At 46.5% G+C, this 15,781-nt stretch overlaps 1 long non-coding RNA gene across 1 annotated transcript in view; it reads right to left on the bottom strand.

Annotated features, from left to right (window-relative positions):
- LOC140212927 (uncharacterized) overlaps positions 1-15,781 on the bottom strand; it is a 34,426-nt gene that overhangs the window by 14,781 nt on the left and 3,864 nt on the right. Inside the window, exon 2 of the long non-coding RNA XR_011889911.1 lies at positions 1,350-1,458. This is a non-coding gene — a long non-coding RNA (uncharacterized lncRNA). The remainder of the gene's footprint in view (positions 1-1,349; positions 1,459-15,781) is intronic.

Genomic DNA, 15,781 nt, shown 5'->3' on the forward strand with positions numbered 1-15,781 from the left:
GAGGCTAGCGTAGCGACGCCCAGGGAGCTCCAGGGGGCATTGTGCACATTCGACGCAATGGAGTGAAAACAATTTTCTTGTGTCGCCTTTCCTCTCTGACTCACTCCAGTCATGTATACACATGCTCCGAACCACCCCCGACGCGGTGTGCCGGGCAGCAGCAGCATCAGCAGTGGAAAGTCGAAGGAAGAGGCAAAGAAAGCTTCGCCTAAAAACTGATGCTAATGCTCGTTTTCTTTTTTTGTGTGTGTGGCCGATGCACTGGGTTTTGCATGCTCAACGCTCCAGAATATCGACGATGTTAGTGCTCTTTAATGTAAAGTAAGCTTTCGTTGTTAGTAAGAACTGATGATTTTTTCGAAACCGTGTTCGACATATTCATGTGCGGCTAGAACTACTTAGCGTTGATTATTGCAATGTTGACACCCTGCGCAACCTAGGCCACGATTTTTTTAGCAGGCCACTATTTTTATAGCCTTCTGCTTCAATGTCACTGTAACCACCCACCGTTCACGTTACGCTAACCCCATTCCACAAATACAGGCAAATCAGGCTGCACTGTGTAAACAAGGGGCGACAGCAGAAACGATACATGCAGGTTGCATACATACAGGTTGCGAAGTGTCTTGGCTCTGCATTTATTCAATTTCACCATCGCTCTTTGGTTTACCTGTGTTTGCGCAATATCAACTTGCCCGAGTTTGCTTTAATCATCACATTCTGAACACGCACGGAGCGTCACTCGTACCCTGTCGGTCTTATATCTCAGCGGCAGTTCCGTGAGTGCCTTCATAACAATGGTTACTCTACAGTACCATAGCAGTACCATAACAATGGTGCTGTTGTCCCTTTGCACCGTTATACACTGAGAGGCCGGTGTTAATTTAAACAGGGGATCTTTCATAGAGTTTCGCTAAGCAATCGAAAATAGTTCAAAGAAAACTCAGCTGTTCTAGCTGTCAATCCTGGTAGCAGTCATTTAGCTTAGCCTGAATTATTCATATGTTGAGTTTAAGTTGCAAATCAGCAATGCTCATTTAACAGATACGTGAATGTTCCATCAGTGTGCCTATTTTAATGCAGAACTTTTATGAAGACACGCGTATCCAGCATAGGACACTTTATCGTCACTGTGTTAATTTTCCCACACCTCACTTTCGCGCATACACGAAAACAAGCACTTCAAATAAAAGAAACAATTCCACAGCCCTCTTGATTTCTGGTAACACGCCAAAAATAAAGAACCTTGATCACCAGTATGTAAATACCGTGCCTGAACACAGTAGGCAATGTAGCCTGCTTCATACATAAACGTGAAAACGCCAGTCTAAAAACACAATACATCTTACTGATATGTAAGGAGGGTTCCATTTTTGAGGCACCACCAGTATTCACAGGGCGTTTCCCTTCCTCCGTAGTAACCTGCTTGCACAGTTGTCCCGTTCCGCGTGCACGTAACTGTAAAAGAAAAAAGAAAAGTAGGCAGATCCAACGCACTTGTTGGCATCTAAATTAACTACAACTCGTGATGCAGTTAATGAAATACTGTAACTTTGCTCATTTTATTCTTCCATATTTAGCGTAAAAGAAACCAACGCGCCTTTGTCCTCGTACCCGTGCTACGCAATGAGAAAATTGGATGTTTCCTTGTCCATCATTTCTTCTCATTTTTTTTATAAATATATCAGCCACTCCTTCGCCGAGCCCTCGTTCTCGATATGTTACATTCTATGGATATTACAAGACTCAACGCGAGGCAACCCACCCAAAGAGCTACTTCGCATTGGCAAAATATGCACCTGCCGCTTCTTGGCCTATCCCACGTTGTGGGCATATGCCATAGCATAAAAACCATCATCCTAATCAGCAGGTAGACACGCTTTGTGAACAAGACCACGTTTTTGGTAGGTTCCATAGTGTGAAAATTTCTAATCATCAACCATAGCAGGGCAATGATTATTTGGAATCGTAACATGATACAGATACAACATGCTGGAGTGATAAGTATTTCATATACAGATGCAAGATACTAGAGGATTAATTGTATGTGTTAGGAAACTTGCTTTTTGTCTTTTCACCCTCTATGGAGAGGCGCTACCACTTGGCAACATACCGTGTTCTACGCACACCCATACGCTGGTATCTCTTTCCTAATGTGCTGAGCGTCCATTTAGTAGCCTAAATATTTTACAACGCTCCTAGTTCAGCCTTTCTCCTCCAGCGAGCATGGCCCTGCGAATTGTCTATCAAGGTGGCCGCACGCGGGCTCGTCACATTCTTTTCAAGTTTTCTTTTTGCTGACTATTTTTATGCCTCTCCTAGCTGCATGAACACTAAAATTACGCACAAAAGAGGCAATAACAAATGCATACATGATCATCATTGGAATACCTTGGCGTTATGCACGCGAATCACTCGAATTTTGTCGGTGACCATATGGTAGCACTGCGCTATAGCGCGTAAGGTTCGGCCTTATTTTGTAAGAAGTCGTAGGTTTCGCACTTTTTCTAGAAATTCTGCCTTTTTTATACCTACAGGCATTCTGCAATGTTGCACCACTTGGCAGCAATCCGAAATACCACCACAAACATTTTAAGAAGCATAGCTTCTCACACAAAAACTAGGTACTCACATTTGTGTTTGTTGCCGTTAGGTTGCATGGTGCGTTACTGGCTCAAACGTTCGGTATTTTTCTCAAAACTTGCAATTTCGTTCGCTCTTCTCTGAATCAATGCAATCCAGTTTCTTTGATGCATTTCAAATTCTCTGGAAGCTTACCCCAATTTCGCATGTCTGTCTAAGCATATTTCCGTGGGCTGATACCGAAGGGAGCGCAGTATAACAGAGTCTAACCATACCGGTGCTTGGGAAACGATGGATACTACGTCGACCACAACTACCTCATGGACCTATCCGCAATACCATGCAGGGTCTGCACATTAAACGAATAAATAAGCCACCCAGCATATTCCACCTATAAAACCCATAACGTCACCTATAACATATAATGCAACATAACGGTAAGCAAAACGAGCACGAGGTAAAAACGGGAGCCAACGTTCCGACAAGTCGACTTATCTTTCTCAGGGCTGAAAACGACAAGCCTTGAAAGCCTTGAACAAGAAAAGTCTAGTTGTCGAAACGTTGGCTCCCGCGTTTACCTTGTTCTCGTTTTGCTCATCAGCTAGAATTTCAATTTGCCAGCTTTTTTTTTTCATTCATATACCTTAAAGGCCCATGCGGGCATTACATAGGGGTGTTATAATAAATTAGTGCTAGATACAGTATTTGTATTTAAACAGATAATGCCTGCTAAAATAAAAAGAACACAAGCGCAAAAACAGGAAAACAAACAAAAAGAAAAAAAAAAAGAACAGTAAGAGCAATCCAACGACACGTCCTAAACGGTGCAGATACCTATATAAATAATATGGGTGTGGCACATTCAACGTTACTTGGTCACTTCATACAAGGAAAATACTTGCTAAAAAGGTACACATACTGGCTAATACTGCATGAAACAATGAAAAGCACAACCAGACAAAATTTTATTCAGTACAATTAAGAAACTTTGTGCTAGCCTAGAACAAAACTATTTTCGCAAGGAACATGAAAATATGGTGAAGGAAAGAAAGTAAAATAAGAAAAAAGCACACAATAACACAGTGTTGCCTATAACGAATTGGCAAGAGAATACTACTAGTGTTTGAGTTTTGCTTGGAAATCGTCATGACCTAGAGCTGATACGATTTCATTTGGTAACATATTCCAGTGGTATATTGCTGGAAAGAGGGGCGAGTGACTCAAGAAGTTAGTGCGCGCAAGATCGGGCTGCACTTTAAAGGGATTGTCAAAGTGCGGGAAGATACGATGGGCGGGCCTGATGTGGCATGCGTTGAAAGACGAGCTGCAGTGATATAGCTTGTGAAAATGGAAAAGTCCTGTCAGCCTGAGATTTTCTATCGAGGGGAGATTTAGAGATATTTTAATGGTAGTGATGTTAGATGGTCGTGAGTAATTTGTCGTGATGAAGTGGGCTGCTTTATTTTGTACCGACTCGAACTTGTTTATGAGATACGACTGATGCGGATTCCAAATAAAAGACGCGTACTCCATTTTCGAACGAAGCAGTGCCGTATAGGCTAATAATTTAGTGGTCTTGTTTGCCTAGTAAAGGTTACGCTTAATGTAGCCAAGAGTTTTACACGCGCTGCTAGTAATCGCTTCGATGTGATGATTCCATGAAACGTTCGAAGATAAATGAATTCCCAAGTATTTTATTGTTTGCGCATGTGAAATACTAATGTCGTTCATCGAGTAATGTGTAGGCCTCTGGTTAATAGATCTAGTGAAAGCTATAGCCTTAGTTTTTTAAACATTTATTTCCATTTGCCACTGTTACACCAGTCGGTAATTTTCGCGAGATCATATTGCAAATGTCGATGTCGAAAGAGTTAATTATTCGTCTATAAATTACGCAACCATCCGCAAATAGTCTAATTGTATATTTAATATTATTTCTGCTGTCGTTGACGTATAGCAGAAATAAAATTGGTCCCAATACAGAGCCCTGCGGCACTCCAGATTTTACTATTGATCGCGAAGAAAATTCATTAGTAGTTACAAATTGGTACCGGTAAGTTAAAAATTTACTAATCCAATTCGTAAGCCTACTGTTTATATTAATATAGCTAAGTTTCAATAATAAATGGTTATGAGCTACCTTACCAAAAGCATTCGCAAGATCAATAAATATGGCGTCTATTTGTGATGAGAGAGAAAGGCAAAGGAAAGACAGGGAGGTTAACCAGAGATTATCTCGGATTCGCTACCCTGTACTCACGGAGGGGCAAGGGGATGCAATAGGTGAGAAAGAAAGAAGGATAAAAAAAGGAAAAAAAAAAGAACCTAAGCACACACACGCACGTACACACGAACTATTTCTGTGGGCACTGTCACGCATGCCGCAAAGGCGTTCCTAGTCTGACGCAGTGTCACCGTACAGTCCTACGTCACAGCGTGTAGTCACAATTTGTCAGAAAGTTCCGTGTCTTTCAAGTATCGCAGCAGCGCCTTCATAGCGGAACGCGCTGATGTTCGCGTAGGCAAGGTTCCAAGGATCTTGTTTTCGGTCATTGGGCGCTTGTCCAGTTTGTCTAAGGTGGCTGAGAGGACTGCTCTTTGAGGGTTAAAGCGAGAGCACTGACAAAGAAGATGCTCGATCGTTTCGTTGCACCCGCAGAAATCACACAATGGGCTGTTGGCCATTCCGATAAGGGAAGAGTAGGCATTTAAAAATGCTACTCCAAGCCATAGACGGACAAGAAGGGTGCAGTCACGTCGTGGAAGCTCGGGCGGAATATGGAGCTGTAAATTAGGGTCCAGGGTATGGAGGCGTGCACTTGTGAAATCGGCTAATGTTAGGTCACGCGCAAGGGCGGAAAGTTTTTTCGCTGCGTCGGCTCTCGAAAGAGGAATGGCAACACAGTCGACGCCGTCATGGGCAGATCGGGCAGCTGCGTCTGCTCGATCATTGCCGTGTATGCCACAGTGACTAGGCAACCACTGATATATTATATCGTGTCCTTCGTCAACTAGTCGATGGTGGGCTTCTCTAATCTCTGCGACGAGCTGCTCATGTGATCCATGGCGCAGTGCTGAGAGTACACTCTGTAGGGCTGCTTTGGAATCACAGAAGACTGACCATGCGTGGGATGGTTCCTCCTTAATGAAATGAAGAGCCGCACGCAGTGCTATCAGTTCAGCAGCTGTCGTTGATGATACATGTGACGTCTTTAGCTGTATTTTGATGGATCTTCTTTGTATCACCACAGCGGCAGCTGCGCTTGCAGATGTGACGATTTGTGATGTGCCGTTAATAGCTTGGTGCAGGTCAGAGGCTCGCTCGAATAACTGCGTCTCACATGAGCGACCCTGTTGGAACCCCTGTTGTTTAATGACGAGAAGATTGTGCTCGGTTAAGTATTTCGTAATTTCTGATGATATAATGTGTTTTAATAGTTTACAGTGAATACTGGTCAGCGAAATGGGTCTGTAGTTAGAGACAGATGACGGGTCACCGCGCTTAAACATTGGAATAATTTTAGCTGTTTTCCATTCATGAGGAACGCAACCTAAATCAATATATGGTTGAAAAAGAGCGGCGAAAATGCGAGATGTCATTGGTTTTTTAGTAGTTTTGGACAGATTCCGTCTGGACCGGGAGCAGAGCTGTTAGACGATCAACAGCGGCTTCAATGCCCTTTTGGGTGATTATGATGTCATTCAGGATGGAGGTGACAGACCCAAATTCAATGTTAGTGGTAACGGGAAGTTCGCTTGTAAAAACAGAACAGAAGAAAGAATGTAATGGAGTAGTGACCTCCGATGGTGCAAGGAATTCGTTGTCTTTGTGGAAATGAAGCCTGATGATGACGGTTTGGGGTTTATTACGTTCCAGAATTTTGTTGTGTTGTTTGCTAACATGTTGGAAATATTATGGTTGAAAAATTTGTCGTTAATTGCTTCAATTTCAGTTTTGCCTAACTTGGATTGTTCCCTATAGCACTACCACGCATCATCAGATGTCGAAATTTTAGCTTTTGAATAAGCGCGCTTTTTTTTAATACAGCGCCTTAGGTGAGAGGTGAACCACGCACTTTCAGTAGACAGAGTTATTTGTATTTTTGGTATCAACTTTTCTTTAAGTTCAGTCAGCTTGTTACGAACAATCATCCAGTTATCATTGCTATCATGATCATGCATGCCGCTTAAGAATTCTACACAAAAAGCCGAGAGCTCGCTGGTGATGATTTCAACATTTGCTCGCGCATAATCATACATTGTTTTCTTTTCCTGTACACTTGTTTTGCGCTTTATATCCTATTCACAATGAAGGACGTTGTGGTCACTAATCCAATCTAACACACTTACAGACGCGTTGACAGGTTCAGTGGTCAGCACAAGATCCAAGATAGCCTTCCCCGTGTTTCCCCATAATGCAACATACGGGCAGAAATGAACACGTCGGAAAGCATGCTAAACGCATTCGTTGATATCAATGGGAATCGGGATCTCATCAACCACCTTTCCGGGGCAGCGGTTCTACCATATTAGCTAACTAGGCGGCTAGCAGATGACCGGGCGAAGCCGAATTTTATATTTCCGGACTCCCCCACTACGGCGAGCCTCATAAGCAGATGGTGGCTTTGGCACGTAAAATCCCATAATTTAATTTCTTGATTTTTTTAACTTAGTACGTCTCGCATTGCATGAGACGTAACAAGCCGGCATGCTAGGCCGAACTTTCGGTGGTTGACCCGCCTTAATTTCCTAGTGGCTATGATGTTGGGCTGCTAAGCACGATGTCGCGGGATTGAATCCCGGCCACGGCGGTAGCATCGCAATAGGGGCGAAATGGGAAAAACACCCGTGCACTTAGATTTTGGTGCACATTAAAGAACTCCAGGTGGTCCAAATTTCCGGACTCCCCCACTACGGCGTGCCTCATAATCAGACCGTGGCTTTTGCGCGTAAAACACAATTTAATTTCTTCATTTTCTAACTTTCGGTGGAAGGGGACGATCTCGGCGCGGGCTCTCGCGAAGGCTAAAGTGTGCGTGCTTCATCTTCAGAAGCTTCTCACTATTATTTTTTAGTATTCAAAAACAAGTGGGAAGGGCGGCGATCCCCTCAGTTTTGCTACCAGTGCGATAATATCAATCACCGGCAGGTTCCATCGCATTGGTGCAAACGCGTCCCAGTGATTGCTGGGTTCGTCTTTTTAAGTGTCGCCTGCAGGGCAGAGTGGCAACTCACAACTCACAACTCACCCTACCTTTCACGTCTGTACCAATTTAGCAGCAGAAAGGCAAAATGACTATGGTTATAGATTGAGTCATTACAGCGTCTGCCTTTCGTCCTCCTCACCGATCAAGCAAACGCCGCCAACCAAGAATCGCAAGTGACGACACAACGAGGCCACTGAGGCAACCACCATACCGGATCTCATCAAAGGAACGCGCTTCAATCAGTCGGCAAGTTCGAGAAATTCTGGGCAACAACGTAGAGCAGCTCTCGCAGTGGGCGTCTCCAGTATTGCTCGTGAGCAAAAAAAGGTGGAGCAATGCGGTTCTGCATTGACTACCGATGACTCACCAGCGGAACTAAGAAAGGCGTTTACAATTTCCCGCGAATCGGCGACACGCTGGACTCCTATTGCCACGCCAAGTACTTTTCTTCCGTTGATCTGAAATGTGGACACTGCCAAATCGAAGTAGACAAGAAAGATCCGGAGAAAACTGCCTTCACAACACCAGATGCCCTCTATGCGTTTAAGATGTTCCTATGCGGCCGGTGTAATGCACCCGCGGCGTTTCAACGGGTAAAGGACAACGTGTTGGCAGTTCTCAAATGGCGCACCTCCCTTTTGTACCTAGATGTTGTCATTGTTTTCAAAGAGCACCTTCACCGGCTTGAGATGGTGCTCAATGGAATCAAGGCTTCCAATGACGTCAAAGCCCGAAAATCCAGCGCCGTTCCGTCGGTCATCCCCCAAAGTTCCCCACGGTCCTTGCTTCAGCCCTCTCACTGCTCCGGAAAGGGCCTCATTATGAAATAGATTTCATACTTTCTGCCGATCCCAGCAATGTGCAGGATGTAGAAGTGTTAGGTAAAAATTAAATTATGGGGTTTTATGCGCCGAATCCACGATCTAATTATAAGGCATGCACGCCGTAGTGGGGGGACTCCGCAAATTTGGACCACGTGGAGTTCTTTCACGTGTACTTAAGTCTAAGTACACGGGTGTTTTCGCATTTCGCCCCCATCGAAAGGCGGTCGCCGTAGCGGGGATTCAGTCCCGCGACCTCGTGCTTAGCAGCCCAACACCATAGCCACTAAGCAGCCACGGCGGGTGAGTGCTGGTTATGGTAAAGTAATGTGATCATAGGTTACTCAGGTTTAGGATTCACCTAAATTTGAAGAGAGAAAGAGGAAAATTGGTCAAGAAGAAGGAGACCAATCTAGACGCAGTAAGAACAAAAGCAGAACAATTCAGCCTGGCACTCGAAAACAAATATGCAGCGTTAGAACAGAGAGACGAAGATGATATAGAGGTGCTGAATTAAACAGTACTCGGCTCACTTCAGAAACAGCAATTGAAGTAGGAGGTAAGGCACCAAGGCAACCAGTAGGTAAGCTCTCCCAAGTAATGAAAAACCTAATAAAGAAACGACAAAGAAGGAAATTGTCCAACTCTAGAGATCAGATAGAATTCGCGGAACTGTTAAAATTGATCAACAAGGAGAGAATAAGGCGTATTCGAAATTATAACGTGAGAAGGACTGAGGAAGCAGTAAAAAACTGACGCAGCCTGAAATCAGTGAGAAAACTTGACTTGGACAAGCCAGGATGTATGCACTGAAAGATAAGTAGGGTAATATCGTTACGTGGCAGAATTGCCCTTGCCGCCCTTGCCGCCATAGCACACGACAAGATTGCTGACACAGACATAGATCATGAGATTACCGAAATTATACCGAAATAGAATAACGGGGGAAGTACTTTTATTGTAAACGTATACAGTCCTCCAAAGCAGAAGAAGCGCAAATTCACGCACCTCTTCCACGGTGTGAGCAGGCTGGCTAAAAACAACACGCTCGTAATCGTTGGAGACTTCAACGCCAAGGATCCTAGCTGGGGATACAAGACCACCGATAAAAAGAGTACGACAGTCAAGGAGGCAGCTGACAACATAAACTGCGAACTCTTAACGGACCCAGAGGTCCCCACGAGGATGGCAAACAGCGTCCAGGAGGACACCAGCCCTGACCTCACCTTCGTAAGACGAGCGAGACAGGCGGTATGGGAAAATATGCTGGAAAGCCTGGGTAGTGATCATTACATCATCAAGACGCAAATCGGAATGGCTCACGTTAAGCGTCGGATAGGTACAGCAAAAATAACGGATTGGGATGCCTTTAGACAAGCCTGTGATGGACATCCGCTGGGCGCGATACTGTCAATCGAGGAATGGGGGAATATGCTGAAGGAAAGGCAAAGCGAGTACACCAACGAGATTGACCGCACAGAGCAAATACCGGAGGTTGACTCTAGACTGCTTCGGTTATGGGAGGCAAGACAGAGCCTGACCAAAAGGTGGAGGAGACAGAAGTTTAATATGAAGCTAAACTGAAGATTGCGGAAATTACGCAATAGACAGAAGAGTATGCGGAACAATTGGCGAGAGCAAATTGGCAGCAATTTAGCAATTCCTTAAGCGGAACGCTGAGTACCGCCCGAACGTGGAGCATACTCAAAGCACTCCTGGACCCGACTAAAACCAAGTCGGAGAACAACAAGGCCATACAGAGGCTGGTTCACCAGTTTCAGGGCTCAGAGTATGAGCTCATAGAAAGAGTAAGGCACAAGTGCTTCGGGGACGGTGACCCAGCAGCCTACACGGAGTGCTACAAGGGGAAAGAAAATTCTGATATGGACAGGCCTATAACCAAAGAGGAAGTATACGCAGCAATAAGAAATACCACTAGGAATACGCCTGCAGGCGCAGACAAGATAAAAAACGCGCTTATTCGCAACCTCAGTGATGAGCTGGTAGTCGAACTTACTATCTCAACAAGCACTGGGCGGAGGAGACAGTACCCGAGGAGTGGAAGCATTCGCAGGTAGTGATGATTCCAAAATCTGGCAATAAACTGCAAGTAGAAAATCTTAGACCAATCTCTCTCACGTCATGCTTAGGCAAGCTGTACGAGCGGGTGGTTACAATGAGGCTACAAAATTATATGGAGGACAACGAGCTGTACCCCCCCCCAGCATGTTTGGATTCCGCGCTAAATTATCGACGCAAGACGTGCTCCTCCAGCTCAAGGAGGAGGTGCTCAGCAACGTCCCACGAAACAGCGAACACGTCATCATGGCACTGGACATTAAAGGAGCCTTCGACAATGTCAGCCACGAAGCCATACTCACAGGAATGGATAGCCTGAACTGTGGCAGAAGGATTCATGGCTACGTCAAGGCCTTCCTCTCTAACCGGACAGCAACAATCGGCCTGGGAGCAGTCAGATCAGAGAAGTTTCGCACCCCAAACAAGGGAACTCCTCAAGGGTCGGTCATCTCCCCCATCCTCTTCAACGTCGCAATGATCGGGCTAGCAAGACAACTCGAACAACTTGAAGGCATACGGCACGCCATTTACGCTGACGACATCACGGTATGGGTGAACCGGGGATCGCTCAGCGAAAAAGAAGAGTGCCTGCAAAAAGCGGCCACCTGCGTAGAAACATACGTTAGGGCCAGGGGCCTCACCTGCTCGACGGAGAAGTCCGAGCTCCTAAGGGTGTGGCGAGGCAAACAAAATCGAACGGTCCCTACAAGCGATGAGCTCAGCCTCAACGTATACCTCGCGGGACAACGCATTCCGGAGAAGACCACCATTCGGATCCTGGGGATGTGGCTTCAGTCCAATCAACGGTGCAATCATACTCTGACACTGCTGAAGACTGCCACCATGCAGGTAGCCCGTATGATCAACAGAGTATCTAGCAAGAGACACGGTATGAAGCAGAGCGACACACTTAGGCTAGTCACGAGCCTCGTGGTTAGCAGAGTGGTGTATAGCCTTCCCTACCACAAATGCATCAAGCAAGAAGAAGAACAAGCGGACACGATACTGCGAAAGGCGTACAAAACTGCGCTTCACCTGCCGCAGCGCACATCGACCGAGAAACTGCTGGCCCTGGGACTGCACAATACCTTCAGTGAACTAAGAGAAGCACTACTATGCTCTCAGGCACGTAGCTTGATGCAGACCCCCACGGGGAGGGTGCTCCTGCGAAGGTATGGCGGCGGCAACATGATCCAAGAGATCGAACGTACCGAGGCCATTCCGGACAAGTATCGCAGTACACTGCGAGTCGCACCGATACCCAAGAATATGGACCGGAACCTGCACAAGGCACGTAGAGAAGCAAGAGCGGAGTACGTGCAGAGAACCTTGGCGAACAAGGACAACACAAGGTATACGGACGCGGCAACGTTCGTCAAAGACGGAAGACACAACAGCAGAGCAGTGGCGTCGGTGGTTAATTCGGACCTCAAGGAGATCACCAGCGCATCACTACAGGACTGCACGGTAGTCGAGGCCGAAGAGGCAGCTGTGGCTCTGGCAGCACTGGAGGGCTATCGATCTGGCAGATCCCTAACAATAATAACAGACTCTCAAGCAGCATGCCGTAATTATACAAACGGCAGAATTTGGCACAGAGCACGCCACATACTCTGCTCATGCGACCCGGGAAACAAAGTTCAGCATACCATAATCTGGGTACCAGGGCACACTGGTATAACAGGGAAGCAAGAGGCGGATAGGCTAGCTCGAGGGCATACCAACCGGGCGTCTGACACATCCAGCCTTGAGGAACCCGAGTCAGTACCCATGGGCTACTCAGATATTTTAAATTATTATAAAGGGGTCAGACTGAAGTACCCACCCCCGGATAAGGATCTAAGCAGAGAGGATGCTGTTGCATGGCGACAACTGCAGACGGGTACTTCCCGAATCTAAACCTTCTGAATAAAATTTTCCCTACACAATATGAGGCTAAGTGCCCATGGTGCGGAGAGAAACCAGATCTGTACCACATATCATGGGCCTGTCAAAATATTGAGTCCCCAACTATCTATAAAATTAAAAACCCGAGTGCGGAACAGTGGGAGAGTATGCTTTCCAGCGTAAGCTTGAACGGCCAAAAGCGCCTAGTAGAGCGAGCTCGCGGGTTGGCCATACTCAGTGGAGCCTTGGACTAGGGCACCAACCCTGTGATTGCAGACAGGAGAATTCATCAGAAGATGGAAGAGGCCGTCTGAAGCCTCGAAGATCTCTTTTCTAGAACCCAATAAATGTTTTCCGATCCGATCCGATAAACAAGATGGTTGTCGAGACCGATTTCCCCTTCACCCGTCAAATCGTCTTCTGACAGTCACCACTCCTCGCTGTGCCGTAACCACCTAATATACTTACACCGTGGCCGTAACCTAAACCCCACCTCTAAGGAACCGTCTCGGCACTAACTATAACGGAGGTAAACTCACAGCAAAGTAAGGCTTCACCCGGGACACACACACAACGTGCGTGCGGATATGCGATTCCAGCAGAGCAATTCCAGCGGAGCGATCTCGTAGTTCAAATATTCAAGCTGGAGCAATAACGTGTAAGGCCCTGTGTAGCACAGCAGCAGCTTTTCAGACAAGCCGACGTGGTGACGTGGTGTCCATAGGAGGACAAGGGAGCCAGGAGGAAATCGAACATCCCGATTTCGGCTGTCGTGCCGCATCTTCTGCGCGGCCTGAGACACAGTGAGCTGAGAGCCGGCAATCTGGCATGCCATGTGAGCCCGGGCGAAGACGTCTTGAGCATATTTAGCGGGATTGTTCATCGAGGAAGGAAGTAGTGTGTCAAAGGGCAAAGAAAGGTGGCGGCCCTGACCAGTGAGGAGCTGCCGGGGTATGCCGTTATGGAGGACGACGTCACGTAAAAGAAAACCTGCCACCTCGGTTGCACAGATTGTGCGCAAAGATCGCGTGATCACGTACCGGGTCGCACAATCAGACGCGACAACGACCCACCTTTGCCAGATTTTGACGTCGGAAAAGGGCCAAGACGATCAAGACCATCGCGAAAGAATGGTTCCAAGGGCACAACCATGGTTGAAGGCGTCCAGCGGGAAGCACCGCAGGTATTTGGCGGCACTGACACAGCGCACAGCCTGCAACCTAGCGGTATACAGAGAGGTAGAGGCCTAGGCAGTAGAAGCGGCGCCGTACGCGGTCGTCAGTATGCGAAACGCCCAGGTGGCCTGCAGTAGGGGCGTCATGCAACTGCCCAAGAACTGATGTCCGGAGATAGCCTGGCACAATGAGTAAAAATTCTGGTCCTTGAGGGCCCAAGCTACGACGGCAGAGAAAGTCGTTGCGGAGCATGAACATGTGCAGCGTGTGCTCCGAATGTCCAGAATTGAGACAGTTGATGAGAACGCGTAAGCAATGACGCCGTTGTTCAGTGCGGATGTCACGCAGATTAGAAATAGCCAAGACGCAAGAGTCGGTGCCTTGCGCATCATATTCAGTACGTTCGACAGGATGACGGGAGAAGCACGCGGAGTCCTTGTGCAAACGGCCGGACTTGTGTAAAACAGCAAATGAATATAAGCCGTACACAGCGATATGTCACGCATGCGCTGTAAGCCTTCATTATAACGTATCACGCATACGCAATACGCTAAGTTGCCACGCTCGGTTCTCGGATGTTGCGGCACGGAGGCAGGCAGAGTCTCTGCCTAACCTGCAAACACTTATTAAGCGAGGTTGTGCCACCTAAGACAACATATGGTCATGCGTACATTGTTTTACATCTACAGAACTCCAATTATTGCATGGTTGTTGCTTTTACTGCAATGTCGCTGTGCACCAAGACGCTCCCTGATTCCCAGTTTTCTTGAATCTTGTCGCGAATATTTCCGTGAAATACTTTTCTGATCAGGTTGTGGACGCGAACTTCAGTGCTGTATCTTTAAGAATGTACGCGAACGCATGGTGGCACATGTTTGATGAGAGAATGGAATTTCGTTTGTGTTCAGATTCGACAACCGGTCACTGTGCTCGCCACTATTGTTTTGCCCTTATGGTTGCGTGTCCCTTGTTCGGTCTTGTTCACTCAAAACCACTCCGATTTCAGGCTCACACTTTTGTCAGTACTTGATGCATGGCTGCCACTGCACGCTGACATACAGCTCGGCCGCAGGTATGCTTTATTTGCAGCCAGCGGGCAGGAGGTTGACTCAACGCTCTTCTTTGACCACTTTTATGCATGTGTCACAAACTTGTCTGGATATGCTCGTTTTGATTGGGTAAATTCTAGAAGGTGCAACAACTACAAATTAACGTTTCAAAAAACTCGCGCGACGCACTCACCGTCCAGGAAAAAAAAAATTGACGACGTTCAAAAATGATGCTCTGACTCGTATCACGGCCGCGTGCTCCCGCGACAGCGAAAATCCTATAGTAGAAAATACGACAGCAGAATATGAATGCCGCGAAGGCGATTTATCGAGATTGAATTGGACTCGGGTCGCGGCTATTCTTTGGAGAAACGTCGCTTTGATGCTGTAAACAATTGGTGACAACAATATCTGTAATCGTGGAACTCAAAGAGCGGGAGGGGGAGGGGGAGGATGGCTCTGAGCTTATATACCTTTAATCGGTGCTAATTCTTGGCCTTGAGTTCCACGGTTCATACTAACAAACGAGCAAACCATAGCGAAACATATTCCTCCTCGAACTTAGGCCTTTACCACTCTTGTTATTCCGGCCCTTATACCACCAAAATTCAGTTTTCTTACCATATTCCACCGCAGAAACATCGACGTAAAGTCGATTATTCTTCTAGCCTGTAGCTACGACAAGCGTAAAGGCGTCCTCATTTATGATTTACAGGATACTGGTACACCAGAACTAATTATACCCCATAGTTTGATTGCTATTTTAGCATGCTATTCATGTACAGTCGTCATCGGCACTGCTTCACAACGCCCTGTTCTGTAATATGCTGATCCGTACTTTAAGATTAGTGTACTGCTCTTATAATTGTCGTGAATGAATCGCGAATTGCTGAAACGCTCTCAAACACCATCGGTTTAAATAGCGCTGACATGGACCTGGCTTGGCGCGAGCTGTTGCATGCAGCGCCATTAGGGCCTGT

The sequence above is a fragment of the Dermacentor andersoni genome, chromosome 8 (assembly GCF_023375885.2).
Source record: "Dermacentor andersoni chromosome 8, qqDerAnde1_hic_scaffold, whole genome shotgun sequence".
NCBI lineage: Eukaryota > Metazoa > Arthropoda > Arachnida > Ixodida > Ixodidae > Dermacentor > Dermacentor andersoni.